General features: G+C 44.8%; 1 long non-coding RNA gene across 1 annotated transcript; it reads left to right on the forward strand.

The window, feature by feature from the left end:
* The first annotated feature begins 1161 nt into the window (after positions 1-1161).
* LOC138581891 (uncharacterized) lies at positions 1162-3232 on the forward strand. The gene is made up of 4 exons (XR_011304846.1): positions 1162-1241; positions 1350-1414; positions 1519-1633; positions 1745-3232. It is a non-coding gene; the product is annotated as an uncharacterized lncRNA (long non-coding RNA).
* Positions 3233-19321: the final 16089 nt, after the last annotated feature.

Genomic DNA, 19321 nt, shown 5'->3' on the forward strand with positions numbered 1-19321 from the left:
CCAAGCCTCTTTTGGCTTGGAGCTCTTGCAACATGGTCTGCATCAGGTAAGTTTGCAGCATGGTCTGCATCAGGTACGTTTTAATCTATGAGCCTGGCGCCTATGGCGCCAGGACTGACTCTCCATATGAGCCTGGCGCCATAGGCACCAGGACTGGACCCAAATAGCCCCTAGCAGGGGTTGTTGGGCTTGCTTAGGATAACTTGATGCCTGCTTCCGGGGTTGCTGGACGTGGTCTGGGTCCCCGGGGGTAGGCATCATGACACTGACTTGCTTCCTTTAGCTTTTTTCAATCTATAAGCTTTTCATCGTTACTTTCTCCTCTTTGCAGAAGTTCTTGAATCAGATGGTACAAAAAGCGTAGGCGTATGAGGCCTTTACAACCATTCTAACAGTACAACAGTCGTTGCCATATTCCCATCAAACAATTGAAAAACAGCTTCTGCATATGGAGGTTAGCCAGCCAGGTTATGTATTAGAATAGTTTACCTCTTTTTTAAAAAAAAGTTTAACCACGCAGAATGGAATGAGTAAGATATCAATGCGTAAATGTACTAGTCAGCTTGACTTTATGAATGTTGTTGACGCTTACCCAAGTTTTCATAATACTTAAAATGTGAATGTGATCAGATCTACATCATTATGTGATTTGTTGAACAGTGGAGGAAATGTATGTATTATATTTCTTTACATAAGATCATGATCACCGTATAGGTATTAAGGAGATTCGAAGGTTGTTTATCTGGTTCAAACAATACTATCCTTGTCGGACTTGTGATAGATTGAATTGCAGTGTACAAAGTACATTAACAGATCAATACTTTGCTTCCACTATATTATGGTCTTATATATTAAACAAAGATGATGCATAAGACAAACTATTGGAACACACATATCTAGAGAGAATGTGTCCTTTCACATGCACGAACAGACTTCGTGGTGCAGTTCAATCAACTAACGTCATTTTAATTGGATGCACACACTGAAACTCAATGACGAATAATCGAGTAATAAAAACTTCAAGATGGCTACCTCCATGTTAATGTATCCATGTACCTGTAGCTGCGTGATACTCTTTACTTTTTGAATTCTCAGACGCAAGAAACCATGCGTTCACGTGACCACAGTAGTGTGCGCACGCGTCATGTGATTTTCCTTGTAATTTAAGGCGATCTCGGGATGGGAGGCTGCTACTCCCGTCCATGCTTCACTGCTAGAACATCCTTTACTATAGAAGAAAAGTAAGAAACAGAAAGAAAAGGCATTTAGATTGAGAGGAATGTGAGAAATGGAATAATCTCTCTGAGAGACCATTGTTTAATAAGGGAATTTTTTGATTCACTTTGCAGGGACCACCAGAGGGAAGTCAGAGAAATATGACAACCACATTGGATGCCTAAAATGAAAGTCATCAGTAAGTGCATACCACTTTTACTCTTCTAGGATATTTTCTGCGAGTGAATATCAGAATACAGGGGCTATTTTAACTGAACTTGCACCGTCATTTTGACTTGATAGGGAGACCAGAACATCAGGGATATCCCGAAGAAAGGTACCAGATTGGGCCAGCCTCTTGCCAGTGACATCCAACAGACATCACTTAGGTGTGAGCTTTATTACACAGGAACATCAGGTCAGTTTCCCTCTCGATAATGTAATTGCAATTTACAAGTAGGCGTCACATTTGCCGATACACGCTTTGAGTTTAGAGTTAAAATTAAGAATTCCTTTCTTTACCTTCCAGACAGAATTTGAGTTTACATCACCTGAAGAAGAGAGTTTATCTAGAAATGCTTAGTGATGGGAAAGCTTTCAACAGGACTGGCCACCATACTTTGTCCACAACTACTATTCAGAGTTTCTTCCATATTGGACTCAGATTATTCACAGAGGTTTTCTTAAACCTAATGAACTAACGGATGATCATGTATGTTAACAGTTTAAACCATGTGATGAATTGAGGTTTGATCTGTATATTAAGAGCACTTTGATGCTATGTATTGATGAACTATGTGATATTATGATTTACTATGTCAAACATTGACAAGTATATGATTTGAAGAGTTACCACCTTATTAATTAATGTGTTCTGAATTAAATTAAGGAATTATATCTTTTTTTATTCTTTATAAATTGTTTGAGAATTTTACTTTGAAATCTTTAAGGGATTGTTCCCTATACGAGTGCACTACTATTGGTCTGTTTCATTTTAGATGACTCACCTCACGCTCTTAGATTGCCCCATAACTAGCCCTCTTACCCCCAGTGCCATAGAGAGGGGGGGGGGTTAACTCGGGCAAGGCCATTGTCCATCCAGGGCAAGGTCAATCTAGGGGGTTGCAAGCCAACTGTTTTCACCCCTGCTGTCGAAACCCTGAAGAAACCCACTAAAAGGGGGAACTTGGGGAAGAGTTCTGAGGATCTCGACATTGCTACAACTTCTAAACCTCGTGCCTGGACGGTGTTATAGACATCTCAGAATGCAGCGCCCAGGCCCCTGCTAAAAAGGCTGCAGGGGGAGGGTTCCTGTCATCCAGCTCCATGCCCCAAACACTAGCAAGAGACTCCAATGTTCATAAAGATATGGCGCGGGCCACGCATGACAAAGGGCACACAAATCCGCCACCAAACGGCCCCCACCCCGGACCAAACTGACCTAGTCGAAGAGGGATCACCACCAGGATGCAAATGCACCCTCGTCCTTATTGAACTGGCGGCCATTAAGAAGTTACTAATGTCCATTATTGAGGATCAAAGAGGAAGAAGGGGGTTATGAGGGAGTGCCAATCGAACATGAAGGACACTTTAAAGGCTCCCCTGTAATCAGTGGAGAACACAGCACCCGAGCGAATGACCCGAATTTGAGGTACACCACCCCTGCAACAGTACCAACTATCACAATGCCCAGCCATATGAGTAGTCCCGAAACAGATTTGATTCTGCTGCCTGTGCCAGAACCCCAATTCAGCAGCACAACACTGTTCAACTATCACAGCGGGCTGTGTGTGCGGAGGTTAACTGGGGGCCCAGAAGTAAGCTGTGGGGGTGGTATAGCAAGTGGAGGGGTAGGACATCTCTCAAAACTGAGTTCAACAAGCTCACCATGTTTGAATGGTATTTTGTAGCTGTGTGAAAATTCGGGATCCATAAATTCTCTGGAAGCTCCAGGTTCTAGCAATGCCACTACAGCTGGTTGTCCTAGCATTAAATAAATAAATACTTGCAAAACAAATGTGTCTCATTGTAAACATGATCTTGTTGCTCCATTCGTTGCCCTGACTCACTTAAGAATAAAAAGAAAATGATTTAAAAAATGTATTAAAATGGTAGGGCTCTGGAGTTTCCTGCCAACTGTGGCCCTTGTCTAACAGTGGCCACAATGTCTCTCCTTCTCTGTACTATGTAAGGTCCTTCAAACATCTAATGTTTACATAGGTACACTTTCTTCTTCCACTGTTTCCCCCATAATTACTTAACTTATGCCATGCTAGTACTTTCTTTTTTTTTATTATTTATTATTGAATATAGTTGAAATTACATCAACTTTTTCAATTAATACAGTTCAGAAAATTCATAAGCATAAAATCTAGATAAAACAACTATATAAATTCATATTGTACAATCATCATCATTCTAGGTTCAAGGCCTGTAAAAAATTAATCGATGCAATTCTTATACTCATACATTCGGTAGCAGCCAAGGCGACCCATCTATTTTTTGGATCGAGTTGTGCAAAATATGCAAAATGGTTAACAAAGTGCAGTTTTCTTAGGGTACTAAGTGCAGGACATTCCAATATTAAATGTTGAAGAGATTCCACAATCATAACATTTTTACAGAACCGACACCAGTTAAGGTCAGAGGCAATTTGTTTCCTTCTTGATTTGACCTCGTGGATGGGCCAGATGTTAAACCTTAACCAAAGAATAGCAGATCTTAAAGCAGGAGATGGTGCTAAACATAAATAGGACGCAATGTTTTTATAGCGTTTTGGACCAAAGATTATAGGGTCAAAGTCTTTATAAGTTAGACACAAAGTTCTGGTATCAATCCAGTCCATCATGTACACCTTCTTCTTCGCAAGCTCTGGGTGAGCAATAAGAAGATTAAGTGAAATGTCGGCATATGCCATGATTGTTAGAATTTTCGTAGTCCAATTTTTCGGAAACATTTCTGTAGAATTGATCAGGTAACTTGAAATGGTGAATAATGTAGAGTTACTATATGTTGATAGTAAACATTTGCGAAAGAGGGCACATAAACGCCAGTTATATAGTGCACTTAGAGAAATTAACCCCAATTCGTATCTTATTAACACTCCTGGAATACATTGAGGTAGATTTAAGATTGCACGCCAGAACTTGGCTTCTAATAGATTCAGAAACGCTAAGGGGACAATCAGTGTTTCCAGACCATAAAGGACGGTTGCTACAACATTCTGGACCCAATAAATAATGGCTGCTTTGAGAGAAAATTTACCATATTTAGAAATGATTACTCGTGTCTGACAAATTGCTGTAGTTAGCTTCTGCTTAAATTTTATTTAGTTGCGAGTATCGTTGGGGTGCCCTCAAAGATCAGGCCCAAATAAACATAATTTGGTACCTTCTTTAAGGGGATCCCGTCAATCTGCCAGTTCATTAAGTCTTTGCGTGAGCCTTTAGGAACATATGCAACTATTTGTGTTTTACTCGTGTTTACTACAAGTTCATTTTCTTTGAAATAAGAGCATAAAGCTAGCAAAAGATTGTTTAAACCACTTGGGGTTTTTGATACCAGCACAAGATCGTCTGCATACCACAATGCACAGATTTTTACGTTGTTCAATTTAGGAGCATCAGCGATTACTCTGAAAGATTTCCTGTACATCGTTAATAAAAAAATGAAATAAGGCAGCTGCCAAGATGCACCCTTGTTTCAGCCCTCTAAACGTTAGGATAGGGGTTGATAGAAGCCCCTCAGAGTTTAGCCTTACATAAACCTTAGTTTGTGAGTGGAGGGCAAAAATAATGTCAATAAGAGTAGATGGGCAATCCGCTTTGACTAACTTATCTATAAGTTTTGGTCTTGAGACCGAATCAAATGCGGAATGAAGATCTACAAACGCGAAATATCTGGCTTGCTTCTTATATATTGCTTGTTCTTTTATAGCATTTAAAGTAATTAATGCCCGTGCCCAGCCCTGCCACAAATCCAGTCTGTGCTGGGTCACGTTGATTTACTTTATTTGTCCAAGCATTAAAATCTCTTAGCACCAATCTACAAAAAAGTTTTCCCGGTACGTCTAGTAACGTTATTGGACGATAATTTTTCGTGTTCGTTCGATCACCTTTTTTATAGACTGGAATAATTACAGAAGAACGCCAAGATTGCGGAATATTTTTAGTTTGTAGTATCTGCTGGAATATACTATTCAAGATTAATGACCACTCTGTTATATTTTGTTTGAGCATTACATTAGTTAGCCCATCTAAGCCTGCCGCTCTAGATGATGAAGAGGCTTTGATAAAGGCTTGAATAGTCATTTTTGTATAGTGTAAAGACCAACTGTTTACAACATTACTATTGTGGATATAATGGTTCATCATGGGATCATTATACAAGGATGAAAAATGTGTAACCCACATCGATTCAGATACGCCGTTAAGCATCACATGGGGTTGGAGTGAGGTGTTACATTTATTCAGAAGTTCCCATATTAGGGCAGAATTTTTACCACGGCAAGCTGTTAGAAAACATTCACTATCTATTTGATACAAAGTAGCTCTCCTTGCTCGGACCCAGTTTCAATATCTCGAAGAGGCAGTTTTGACTGCCTTATTTCGATCAATTAATGGTAATTTCTGAGAAATTCTGATCTCTCTTCTGTAGGCTTTCTTTCGTTCACACAGAGCTAGATCAAAGCCATGAGCATGTTTTTTAACTGGTTTACTATGAGCAGGAAAAAGATTCGCGAAGGTGCTTAAAATTTCTATATACGAACTGGGCTTGGGTGAGCTTTGATTTTTTAAAATTGCATCGTTCAAGGCTAGTAGTTTGTTAGTAGACCATTTAAATCGATTTCTGCCATTATTAACAGATAGAGTATGTTTATAATACACTGCAATTTTCGAATGGTCACCACTTTCTACCACCCAATGTAAAGATAAGAGATGATGGTCACTAGATGTTTGTTTGATTATCTCAAATTTGCTAATGTTCGTAAATATGGAATTTGATACAAAGATGTAATCGATGGTAGATTTATAGGAGCCTCTTTCCCAGGTATTCATAGGTGGAATATCACCTGTGATTGCACCATTTATCAACCTTAAACCATGATCTTCCATAAAGGAATTCCATCTTGCACCTTCGCGAATCCAATTCTTCTTATTAGAATCGAAACAAGAAAAGTTCAAATCACCCATTAACAGTATTCCAGCAATATTAATTTGATTTGAGATAAGCTCAAAAATACAGGAAAGGGCATCATAAAAACTATCATCAGTGATGCCTACCGGATTTCTATACAGGTTAATTAGTGCATATGTCTGTGAATTAAAAAGAATCTTAACCAATTGGATGAATTTATTTGGTGTTTGCCAGGGGAAGATTTTCAATCCCCTGCTAACTTTCACTGCTACTAACAACCCAGCTGTGGGTCTACCTTTACCACCATCTGCTGCTGGCAGTAAACTAATCTCATGATCGTCCCATGTGGGAAGATTTAGTAACCACGTTTCTTGTAGAGCCACGATATCATAACTATTCAAACCATTATCTAAATTCCACTGCAAATGAGAGTAACCTCTAGTATTCCAACTAGCAAGAGAAAAAGTATTGGTAGAAATGGTTACGAACAGATAGTGGGTCCTGCATTGGGGTCTGATGATGAGTGATTGATGCAATAATTGCAGACACATGAGGGTTCGGAATTTATATCACCAATAGACTTATTTCCATCGATCTCCTTAAATTGCTGGCGTGCTGGGTCTTGGGCTAAAAAGAAACCCAAATCAAACAATTCCATTCTAGCATTCCATAGTGTATTACGAACAATACCAGATTTTATCCAAAGCCTAACGATGGAAAGGTTCTTGTCACAAAGAAACTCAACTTGGTCCACATCTGATGAGGAAATGGCTTCTAGTCCCTCTATGTCTCCAAATATGTTGAAGACACTAGCACGACATAAATCATATTTTGGGAAGGACCCATCACGACATTTCAGGATCAGAGAATGATACTGGTTAAGCTTCTTTAAAAATGCAGCACTATCGTCGTTTATATAGCGTTTATTACTGCCGTTATGTATATTCATGTTACACCTATTTCTATCTTTAGAATAATCACGATGGTGCTGCATATTAGAAGAAAGAGGGATGTTTTTCATACAATTATCAGATCTGTTTTTAAAAACTTGAATCTCATTTTGTGGGTTTTTATTAACATTATGTGTTTGAGGGGCCTGTTCAAAAGTATGTGGAGCTTCAGGTAGCACTTCAGATCTTCTATTAAGTAGATAGGAATCAACTGCATTTCTCAAAGCAGTTAAACGATCTTCTGCTTTCGCTATCGGAGCGATAGGAGGGGATACCTTAGGCGCACCTGTCGAAACGACCTCATTTTGGACCACTAGATTCGTATGTGTATTCGAGCAAGATTGTGTGGTCGGTATGTTATCAGGTTTAGATGTTAAAAGAAAGACCAGCTCATTCAAAGGATCATAATTGGGGGCTGGCTTGGGAACTTCTGATAGGATCCTATGAAAGGGAGCAACATGAGAGGGAGGAGGTGTGTCTTGCAAAGCTCCATCAACACGCATATTGCCGGTTATATCGACAAAATCATTATTAGGTATCTCATTGCTTAGAGCTGGCAAAGCAGCAGATCTATGAGGAAGAGATGTGGTAACATCTGACAAAAGAGATATCTGCGGTATTTTTTTTAACTCTGAAAGAGCTTTTTTATTTCTTTGTATAAGTTTAGATGATAACAATTTAATTTTTCTCTTGTTTAACAAAGAACCTCCCACCTTTTGTGCATTTTGGGTGGTGTCTCCACATGATTGACTTGGTATAGGTCGACCCGCAGTTCTCGCAGGGGAATCAATACTAATCCAAGATTCATTAGGATTTGCTGTGTCTTTTTCATCAACACATTCAATAGGCCGAATTATTTTATTAAACATTGGTAAAGCCGGCGTAGTTATTAGCGGGTCTTGCATCATACCCTCTAAGTGTGATATACGCTGACAAATAGATGGCCCTGAGTGTACATTTAAGCCTTGATAAAATGACCAGTTGGATTCGAGCTGTACAATCCTTTGTTCCAATTTTACTAAAGACAACCCTTTGGAACTTTTAAGTGAGGTCTCTTTCATCCAATCACTTATATAATTTAATTTGTCAGTTTGGATAGTTAACTTCTGATCCAAAGAATTAAAAAGCTTAAATAGAGTAGCCATAGTAGTATTAATAGCCCCCAAAGTAACTTCTAATAGGACAGGGTTCGGTAAAGATTCAATTAGTTGTTGTTTCTTATTACAAGTTTGGCAACGACGAGGGGTAGGTTGCAAAAAAGAGATCTCCTCATTTTGTCTTGTTGAATCAGTGGAACAAGCCTGTGCATAATTAGTCGTGATCGAAACCCTTGAACTTTCAAGGTCACTACATTTGGAAGAATTTTGTGAGGAAACAGAAAGAGACTTATTATTTGAGGCATGTCCCACGTCTTCAATAATTGCTGATGCTAATGTAACATTCTCCAATAGTGAAATTTGACATTCATTTGTCATCACATTAGAGTCTAAGAATGACTCTTCTAAGACAGTAGTGAAAATTCGCATAGGTTTAATAATTCTAATCGGTGAATGGGATACAGTTAGTAGAGTTTGATCTGATACAGAAGAGCTCAAAGTAGGAACAGAAGCCTCATTATTTGGGTTGGGAATTGATATAGGAATCAGATCATTCACATCGCCATTAGATAGTACAGGATCTGCATTAATCGATACTGAGGAAAAAGGCTCAGTTAAATTAGGAATCATTAAAACCTGTGGTTTTGTTACATAAAAATTGCGTATGTCATTTGGGTTTTTGTTAATTGGGGTTAAAATGATGTTTTTTTTTTTTGATGTACGAGTTCGACTTTTGCTTTTTTCCTGTAAAATAGAGAGGTTTTGATTAATGGGGGTTTGAGGGAGCAATGCTAAATCGAGTGTATTAGGCATCATAGGTAATGTAGTAGTCATTGAATCTCTGGTTATCTCTGATGGCATTCCTGTTCTTAAGGTGAACATAAAGTAAAATACACTTTCTTGAGAAAAACACTATGTAAACTTTAGGATTATAAAATGGCAACCTTAGCTGTTAATAGCTTTGATATCTAATTAAATCCTGAGTTCAGGAATATGATTTAGATGGTAACACTGGTTGCGTACAGTACCTTAGGTGGGCAATGTGCTTTTATAACCATCCGCCAAACAGCCGCACAACAGCCGATGGACTTGACGCCACAGGGCTTATCACCGCAAGGGTGGCTCGCAGCTGCTTAAATAGCAGAATGAAGTCACGTGTGCCGTCACGTGACCCACGCCGATCCGCCTCCTCCAGGAAGCGGTGATGATGGGAGAATCTCGGCAAGAGCAACGGCTCGCAGTGCCGATTGGGGCAGGCAGAAGGGTTCCACACAGCACAATAAAGCGATCCTTCGCTTTCAAACACAATGCGCCGCTCGGGCGGCTCGCAGCTGCTTAAATAGCAGAATGCAGTCACGTGTGCCGTCACGTGACCCACGCCGATCCGCCTCCTCCAGGAAGCGGTGATGATGGGAGAATCTCGGCAAGAGCAACGGCTCGCAGTGCCGATTGGGGCAGGCAGAAGGGTTCCACACAGCACAATAAAGCGATCCTTCGCTTTCAAACACAATGCGCCGCTCGGGCGGCTCGCAGCTGCTTAAATAGCAGAATGCAGTCACGTGTGCCATCACGTGACCCACACCGATCCGCCTCCTCCAGGAAGCGGCGATGATGGGAGAATCTCGGCAAGAGCAACGGCTCGCAGTGCCGATTGGGGCAGGCAGAAGGGTTCCACACAGCACAATAAAGCGATCCTTCGCTTTCAAACACAATGCGCCTCTCGGGCGGCTCGCAGCTGCTTAAATAGCAGAATGCAGTCACGTGTGCCGTCACGTGACCCACGCCGATCCGCCTCCTCCAGGAAGCGGTGATGATGGGAGAATCTCGGCAAGAGCAACGGCTCGCAGTGCCGATTGGGGCAGGCAGAAGGGTTCCACACAGCACAATAAAGCGAGCCTTCGCTTTCAAACAGAAGGCAGGGAAAAATCCCAGCAAACACACACATGCTGGGATGCCCCCAGGTTGGAGCTTGCCCAGGACATCAGCTCTGAACACATGATCAGTGCACCACAGTAGGGAAGAGGGAGACGAAGCTCAAACTGCACGTCACGGGCTGACCGAAGCAGCTAAGACAACACTGGGTGATGTAATGATATGGCGGCAAGCCACTCTGGTGTAGAGGGGAAGTAGAGGGGAAGTGGACCCGAGCCAGAGAACCATTCACATAGCTACGACTGCCTGTTGGCAGGTGGTTATGGGAATGGTAAGCTGAACAGAGCAAGGTTCCTGGGAGGACCAATCAAATGGTATGTTTCTATGTCCCTGGGCGGTGGCCAGCCTTCAGAGTATTCACCACAAGGTTTACGTAGGCCTTTCTCCAGCAAGTACCATGTGAATGTCTTCTTTTTCAACCAGAAGCAGGGTGTGTCGTGTTTCTTTCGCAATGGTGCTGACCAATGTCAGAATAATAAAGTCCCAGCGGTCAGCACAAATGTTATTTTACTAATTGCAAACTGAGGGGTGAGAAGCGATGTGGCGCCACATGGCGACGCGATCAGTTGGACTACTGTTGATTTGTTTGCGCCAATCATGTTCTACTAACATACATAGCTCAAAGGATAGGATGTATGCAATGAATATCTTGGGAAACATAGAAAACATGAAGATTCTGAGCTGCATCTGTTTCCAATGCCTTGACCATTGCATTTGTAGTATGAAACGAATGCTCGCTGTATGCCCAGATGTCAGCTCTCATCAATCAGTTCCAGTCCTCTGTTCTGCTTCATTTCTCCTCACCCAGCTGTAACAAACAGCGTTTCTTGCCAAGTGTGTGCTACATTTTGATCACAAATTTTATATGGTGGGATCGGAGGACCCCTTATACACTTTTCTCCCCTACCCTGTCTGTCTTCCTTTCTTGTAGTTGTTGACAATTTTTAATTTAGTGTTATTAATGCTGTAGTACTTGTGGACCTGTCTAATAAACTAATGAATCCTACATCTCATGCTAGGAGGCTGCGGCAACAAAGTTATCAATCTACGCTGCTGTGGCTAACAACTGCTGGAATATGGCCACACAAGTTACCTATTCTCCAGTCCTTTGTTTTAAGTGCAGCAATTCCACATGGATCACCTACTTAATTAGTCTCTGTTCAAACAGAGCTGCAGTGCAAAGCCTTGAATATAAATATAAGCGCAGGCATAGCGGATCAGCGACCAAGCTCAAACCCTTTCGATGTGCCAAAAAGGACATAAAACACTTGGCCATCAGCCTCACGTCACACAATTCCTCCCTCAATCAGGCTAACTATCTGGTTCTTTTCCAAGCAATCATGGAGGCAACTACACCTTAATACAACTATTCATGTACGATTAAACAATGAAGGTCTGTCTTTTCCCATTGAGACAGTTCGAGGCCTAAAACCAGGCTGTTTTGGCCCCTACACTTTTTAATCTTTATTTCAGATAGAGATTTTAAAAAAAGATTTAGTTTTCCCCCTAAAAGTTGGAACTGCGCCGGTTGGTTGGTTACTCTAGGCAGACGATTGGGTTCTAATAGGTTATACCCGGATTGGATTACAGCACCAACTGTTTGCCCTTGAAAAATGTGTGATTGCAAATGAGTTAGATCTCATCAAAAACTGAGATGTTAATTATGTCCCCATGCAAAAAGAAAACCAATTTTAAGTGGAAATTACATCATGTATCTTTGGAGACTACACCTACTGTTGCTTATTTGGGTTTTCATATTGCAGGCAGTGGAATTAGGGAAAAACCCTACTGCTAATTTGAAGACGAAAATGATTGTTATTACCACAGGCCAATTAAATCTGCGTTATGGACAGTTTCCACTACTACCTTTAATCAATTTCTATAAAGCCATGGTAGCACCCGCTGTAACACAAACCCATCTACTATAAAAGTAGACTGGTCACACCTAGGTTTGTTTTGGAGAGGGGTTCTAGGTCTTCTAAGGGGGGTGCCGTCAACAATTCTACATTATGAAATGGGATTAACAATCATTTAAACTATTGCAAATTGAAAAACGCTGTGCCTATTTAGGCAATTGTAGACAAATGAGTTCCCACTTTGGGAACTCCCGTCCCTTGCACACTGTCTATGGCTAACAAAAGCTCAATATGTTTATTTTTCATAAAAGAAAATGAGAATTCATAAGTTGTATTAACTCAACACATATGATATTTAGATAGTAAGGCCTGCAGCCCAACAATCAAGGTCCGACTTCTGAGTAAATGTGTTCATAAAGATGATTTGTTGATATGAAGATGCCCAACGCGTTTCGAGAGTATTTCTCTTCATCAGGGGCTGCAATTATTCATTCAATGGTCAGAGATTTGTTCTATAAATACAAAGGAAATATATATAATTTGTGTCAGAATGCTGTTTCAAAAGAAATAAAGTGTGTCATTCGGAAGTACCAAACATGTTGAAGCAAAACATTAGAAAGATACTTTAGTTCATTGTTTTCTTAATCTCAAAGTGCAAAGTTCTACATTTGTCTCCACCCTAATGTTGTAGATTAGTTCTACCTTACACCATCTATAAGCTCCCCGATTGTCTAAGTGGTGCCAAATTGTGATTACAAACTTGTACTTCCATCTACAGCTATGTCATAATTCCTCTTCTGCATATGGGAGAATCCTACATGTTATCGAATCACTGTAATTCTTCTTTCGTGTATTCACTCCTATTTTGTTTAAAACGCTCTCTCTACATGTTAATATGAATGATAACAACAAATTGTATAACCTTATAGCCCAAATATAGGTCTGTAGCGGACCGTCAACATAGTACACATGATGCGTTGAAAAGAAAAAGCGTACTGTATTCTCCTAGTAAATAAAGATCGTGGATGATTGTATTCATCAAGTACAAGATAGTACATTAATGTTAATTACAGTGCTTTATTTACCTCTAGAGTCATATTGAGTTTAACGTTAAGAACACGACACACCACCTGATCCCTTAGTTCGAAATTTCACCTCTTTACCCTTAAAAGTATCATAGGATTTACTTACTCTCTGAAGACTAATAGTTTTAACATTAATGTACTATCTTGTATGCACTTTATATACGAACAATAATGATACGCACATGCACACATTAGCAGGCAGGCAGCTGGTCCGGGCTGCATGAGGCCTGGCACTGCAAGCCACAAGATTGATCGATTGTCAGGTGAGAAGCGACTAGCGAGACACACTGCAAGTTGATATGTATCTCGAGTCTCGACTCGAGATTGCCCACATAAGTAAAGTTAACTTGCAGTGGCTGCCTGAAATCATTTCCCAGAGCCCTGTTATTGGGCCGTAGAACCGTCTAGGCCAGACTGGGTAGGCACATCGATGCTCGGCTGGTGTGGGTTCAGCACCTAGGTGAGGGAGAGCCCAGCCGAGCGTCGATGCAGCAGGAACTACCCCTGCCTGTCTCTGCTGGTAGGGCAATAAGGCAATGCCCGAACCAAAAACACAACAAAATGCTAGTTTGGGCCCGTTTTCTTTTTTTTAATCAAAGTGGGCCACTCTTTTGGCCAATGTGGACCGGATTGACAAGTTACTTCGCTCTGCAGCTAGTAGTTTTGACCAGTGTTGCTGAATACATTTTGTTTAAATTGCACAATTTGCATCACATTTTATCAAAAGCCTCGCCCTTGGGTACTACTCAAACAGTCCGTCACAAAAGCAATGAATTGCCACTTGCAACTGTGGGCCACTTGTTCAAGGTGCTTGAGATAATGTTATTCCCCAGCCCGACCCCGGCACCAGGTCAGACTCCGGCCGGTGTCTGCAAGTTGCTTGTCTCAGCCCAGACTGTATCAGGTGGCATCATCCGTGCACGTCACCACAACACTCCAAAAGTTGTGTACCCATGACACGTCCTCCAGTCCGCATGGCTGTGGCGAGTCACCTCACTCCACCCCTCCAAAGGCCACGTGGGGTTCCCTTATCGCACCACCGAGCACATCATAAAGCGCCAAGAGGTGGCCATGCAAATGACAAAAAGAGTGCTATATAAGACCCAGCACATAACATATGCACCTTGCACACAGAATGGGACCCATGGCACCACGGGCCCTCCACATGCACACAACAGGGGCATCACGTGCACACTGCAAGGGTCACCACGGGGTGCAGCACATGGAGTCCGGCACACCTTGCGACCTTTTCACGTTCGGAGAAGTTTCAAATTGGGTCTCCTCTGGTCTGTGATGGTCACTCACTGCTACTGTTGATGAAATGCATGATTTTGTTCAGTTAAGTAACTTAAAACCTGCAAGTCAAGTTACTTAACTGAACAAAATCATCTTTTTCTTGAATCATTCATTATTTGCAGCGGCAGCCAGTCCCTCAAATCATTCCCCAGGACAGAACTCTCCAGGACTGTCCGTCCAGGTCCCCTGCCCTGGAGAATGTAGGGCAATGGCAGCACGCACGAGATGGGGGATATCGCTGGTTTTCTTTTAAAAGTTGTGGCCGCTAGTGACGCACAGAATCTTCAACGAGCAGTAGCTGGCCTGGTGCAGTGATTAGACTGCTTGCGTGAGTCTAGCATGGCTCTCAATGATTTCATGTTGATAAATATGTTAATTTCTTATTGTGTTCCGGGTATGGAACGTATAGGGAACATCAGCATGCAATGTTCGTAGCAATCTAAGCTTTTGAGTGCAATAGGCGCTTTGCTAAAATGTGTCCCAAGACCAACGCTTTTAACACACATTAGGCACGAAATGTGGATGGTTCCATTAGGAACAAGTTACTTACCTGTAACTGTTGTTCTCCAGCATGGGTCTGGCATGGATTCACATGCTCATGAATATTCCCCGTCGTCAGGCCGGGAATCCTCGGTATAGAAAGAAAAAAAAAATCAGTATCAGTTTTGTTTCTGATCTGTCTTTCTCAGTAGTAACCAATCACTGGTCTCTGGGTCACACTGCCCCCAGCCAGTGACTGCCCTCTCCCTAAGCCCCGCCCCTGGCAGCCCTCCTCAGATTTGGTAGCACGTGAAGTGGCAGTATGACCAAGTGAAGAGCCGCAGAGGGGTAGGCTGGAGGCTTTCGCATGTGAATCCATGCCAGACCCATGCTGGAGAACAACAGTTATAGGTAAGTAACTTGTTCCTTCTCCAGCATGGGGTCTGGCATGGATTCACATGCTCATGAATGTTACAATACATAGCAGTATACACATGCACAACCACGGGAGGTGGCAGAAAGGCTCCATATCAAGCAATACAACAACTCAACATTAAGCAACTCTTACCTCCTCACCAGGCTCACCTTAGGCGAACAGGTTGCGCAGCACTGCCTGGCCGACTCTGGACTCCTCCCTGGAATCCCGGTCGACGCAGTAGAATCTCGTAAAGGTGTGCATCGACCTCCACGTAGCAACCCTGCAGATGTCGAGCAGGGGCACACCAGACAGGAACGCCGTAGTAGCAGCGATCGCTCTGGTCGAATGGGCCCTCGGACGGCCTGGCAACGGTCGGTTTGCCAACCGGTGACAGTGCATGATGCAGCCGGAGAGCCATCTGGAAATGGAAGTCTTCGAGAGAGCCTTCCCTTGATTCACAGGTCCAAAGTTCACAAACATCTGTGATGTCTTCCGAAAACTCTTCGTGCGGTCCACGTAGAACTTCAGCACTCTAGCTACATCCAGCGAGTGCAGAGTCCTCTCAGCCGGCGACGAAGGCGACGGGAAGAAAACTGGCAACACCAAGGGCTCGTTGAGGTGGAAGTCCGACGGCACCTTGGGCTTGAAGGAGGGGTGCGTCCTCAGCACCACCCTCGTGTCGTGAAAAGTCAAGTACGGAGGCTTGCAAGACAGGGCCTGGATCTCTCCCACTCGTGCAGAGGTGATGGCCACGAGGAAAGCTGTCTTCCACAACAGAAACTTCAACGGCACTGAATGCATAGGCTCGAATGGGGCCCCCATGAGCCTAGTTAGCACCACGTTGAGCTCCCACGCAGGGGCCTTCACCGGCGGGAATGATCGGAACAGTCCTTTCATAAATTCCTTCACCAGTCGATGAGACCACAAGGACGCCCGTCCCGTAGTTCTGGTGTAACGTGAGACGGCAGCCAGATGTACCTTGATGGAAGCGTGAGTTAGGCCAGCCTTGGCCAAAGACAATAGGTACGGCAATACTTGAGGGGCCGTAATCCGCAGAGGGTTAATCTTCTGTGCACGGCACCAGACAGAGAACCTCTTCCATTTGTGTCCGTAGCACTTGAGAGTTGAGGATGCCCTGGCCTTCGCAAGAACCTCTCTGCAGTCAGCCCGGATGTCTTATCCTCCAAACTCTAGAGCTGCAGGAGCCAGGCCTGCAAGTTCAGCGACTCTGGTTCGTGATGAAGAATGGCGCCTCCTTCTCTGGAGAGAAGATCCACGTCTGTCAGCAGTTTGACTGGTGTGGATGCTGACAAGTCCAGAAGGTCCGGGAACCAGATCTGCCTAGGCCACGCCGGTGCGACGAGGATCATCCTGCACCGGGAATTCTTTAGCTGGTTGACGAGCCGGAGTAGCAACGGCAGGAACGCATAAAGAACAGGCCGTCCCAGGGGAACGAGAAAGCATCGCCCATGCTCCTCGGTTGGGGAAACCTGCTGGCGAGCCTCCGGCACTTGGAGTTCGCCGCGTCACGAAGAGATATATCTGGGGTTCGCCCCATCGTCGGAAGAGTCAGTCCACTTGATCCTGGCGCAGTTCCCACTCGTGGCACGAGCGCAGCTCTCTGCTGAGTGAGTCGGCGATGGTGTTTTTTATCCCTGCCAGATGAAAGGGTACCAGAAACATCCCTTGGGCGTTGGCCTAATGCCACAGATCCTGGGCTTCCTTGGATGGGGCAGGGGATCTGGTTCCGCACTGCTTCCGAATGTAAAACATCGTGGTGGTGTTGTCGGTGAAGATCCTCACCACCTTGCCCTTGAGGGACAGAAGGAAGGACCTGAGGGCCCAGAACACTGCACGGAGCTCCAAGATGTTGATGTGGAGTATCTTCTCCTCCGGGAGCCACAGGCCTCTCGCGTGGAGACCCCCGGCGTGCGCTCCCCAACCTTCCAGGGAGGCATCCGTCGTCACCGTCAACTGGTGGGCCGGGGCTAGGGAACCTGTTCCCACCGTCAGATGAGAGCGGATACCCCACCATTGTATCGCCCGATGGAACGCTTCGTCGAGCGGGATCCTGTCCTCGAAGCTGCCCATCGGCTGGATCCAGTGGGCGTCGAGGAATTCTTGCAAGGGCCGCATCCGAATTCTGCAGTGGCGCACCAGATAAATGCAGGAGGACATCATTCCGAGGAGGGACTTGATAGACCTCACTCTGGCCACGTCTGTGGCCAGCAGACGTTGCACCTTTCCCAGGATGGTCCTTATCCTTTCCTCCGACGGTGAGGCCCGCCGCGCCACTTTGTCGAGCTGTGCTCCCAGAAACAGGGCGACTTGCGACGGGACCAGGTGGGATTTTGGAAAGTTGATGGAGAACCCCAGGTCCGTGAGCAGCTGAACGGTCTTCGCAGTGTGTTCCACAGCGAGCTCCCTTTTCCTTGCCCGTATGAGCAGGTCGTCCAGGTAGGGGTAGACGTGGATCCCCTGCAGGCGCAGCTGCGCCGCCACCGGTGCTAGGCACTTGGTGAACACCCTGGGCGCCGATTTTAATCCGAACGGGAGGGCCTTGAACTGGTAGTGCCGCCCTTTGACCACGAACCTGAGGAACCTTCAGTGTCTCTTTAGAATAGGGATGTGGAAGTATGCATCCTCCAAGTCCAACGACGACAGGAAATCGCCCTCCTCCAGCTGTACCAGCACGTGCTGGAGGGTGACCATCCAGAACTTCTGTGCCTTGATGTATTTGTTCAGTCGTCGCAGGTCCAGGATGGGACGCCATCCTCCTGTCTTCTTCTTTACGAGGAAGTATCTTGAGTAAACTCCGGAGCCCCGAAGCCTCTTTGGAACGAGCTCGATGGCACCTTTCCTGAGCATCGCCCTTACTTCGAACAGCAATTGAGGGACGTGATTTTCCTTCCTGGCCACGGGAGGAATGTGGGGGCACTTCTTCTGGAACTCGAGGGCGTGCCCCAGGGCGTCCAGCACCCAATGGTCGGTGGAGATGGACTCCCGCACGCCGACGAACTTAGTCAGCCGGCCTCCCACCGGAGTGCTTCGGCGGGGGCCCGACCCGACGGTCGGGTCAATCTTGCTTGGAGGCCACTTTGCCTCCTTGACCACCTTGGAGACGACGGCGGGATCCACCTGACTTGCCGCGTCCCCTGTAGGCCTCCTGCGACGAAGATCTTGCCGCTTGACGGTACGTAGAGGAGCTGCTGCCGGCTCCTTTGGAGGCACCCTGTCTGCCTCCGGAGCTCCGAAAGGACGGCTGTCGCTGTTGGAGCACACCCAGTGCACGGGCCGTCTCCGTGTCCGTCTTGATCGCCTGAAGGGACTCATCAACCGCCTTGCCAAAAATATTGTTCCCATCGAAGGGCATGTCCAAAACCTTGGTCTGTACGTCCTGGCGGAAATCCGTCGCCTTGAGCCATCCTCGTCGTCTCAGGCAAACGCTGTTGCCCAACTGACGGAAACCGGTGTTGGCGATGTCCGTAGCCACCGTAATGGCGTGGTCCGAGGCAATCTCACCTTCCTGTAAGATTTCCAGGGCCTCGGCCCTCTTGGCGCCTGGAAGAAAGTCCAACAGAGGGGCGATCTTGAACCACAACTCCCTGTCGTAGCGGGGTAGGTTGCGCCCTAAGGCACAAGGGGGCAGTGTCGGGGACCCGGTACTTCTTCTCGTACCAGTCCCTCTTCGCAGGAGCCGTGGCAGGGTTCTTGAGGAGGGCGAGCCCCTCATCCCAGATGTCATCAAGAAGCGGTACGGCGAGGACCGTCTTCCTTTTAGCCTCGTGCCGTTGGTAAAGGGAACCTTTCTTTCTTCTTTTCTTCGGGGCAGAGCTGGAAGAGCTTGGATGCCCTG

This window comes from Ambystoma mexicanum, chromosome 3q, assembly GCF_040938575.1.
Source record: "Ambystoma mexicanum isolate Mex_15411 chromosome 3q, UKY_AmexF1_1, whole genome shotgun sequence".
Lineage (NCBI taxonomy): Eukaryota > Metazoa > Chordata > Amphibia > Caudata > Ambystomatidae > Ambystoma > Ambystoma mexicanum.